The following is a 221-nucleotide window of genomic DNA, read 5'->3' as shown; positions in this document are numbered from 1 at the left end:
CAGTTGAGGAATATTTGCTAAGAGATGTTAAGTAACCAGTTCAAAGTTACAGTGTTAGTAAATGGCAGAGACTATATTCAAACCGAGAGTTGCTTTATGCCACAGTGTATGTTATTTTTATCTCAGGATATGAACAAAAATATTGAACTCTGGTAGTGTAGTGGTTACGAATTGGGCTGCTAACCTCAGGGTCAGCAGATTGAAACTACCAGCTGTTCCAC

This window comes from Chrysochloris asiatica, unplaced genomic scaffold, assembly GCF_000296735.1.
Source record: "Chrysochloris asiatica unplaced genomic scaffold, ChrAsi1.0 scaffold00148, whole genome shotgun sequence".
Taxonomy (NCBI): Eukaryota; Metazoa; Chordata; class Mammalia; order Afrosoricida; family Chrysochloridae; genus Chrysochloris; species Chrysochloris asiatica.
The sequence above is the reverse complement of the archived record's forward strand: the minus strand, read 5'-3'. Positions refer to the sequence as shown.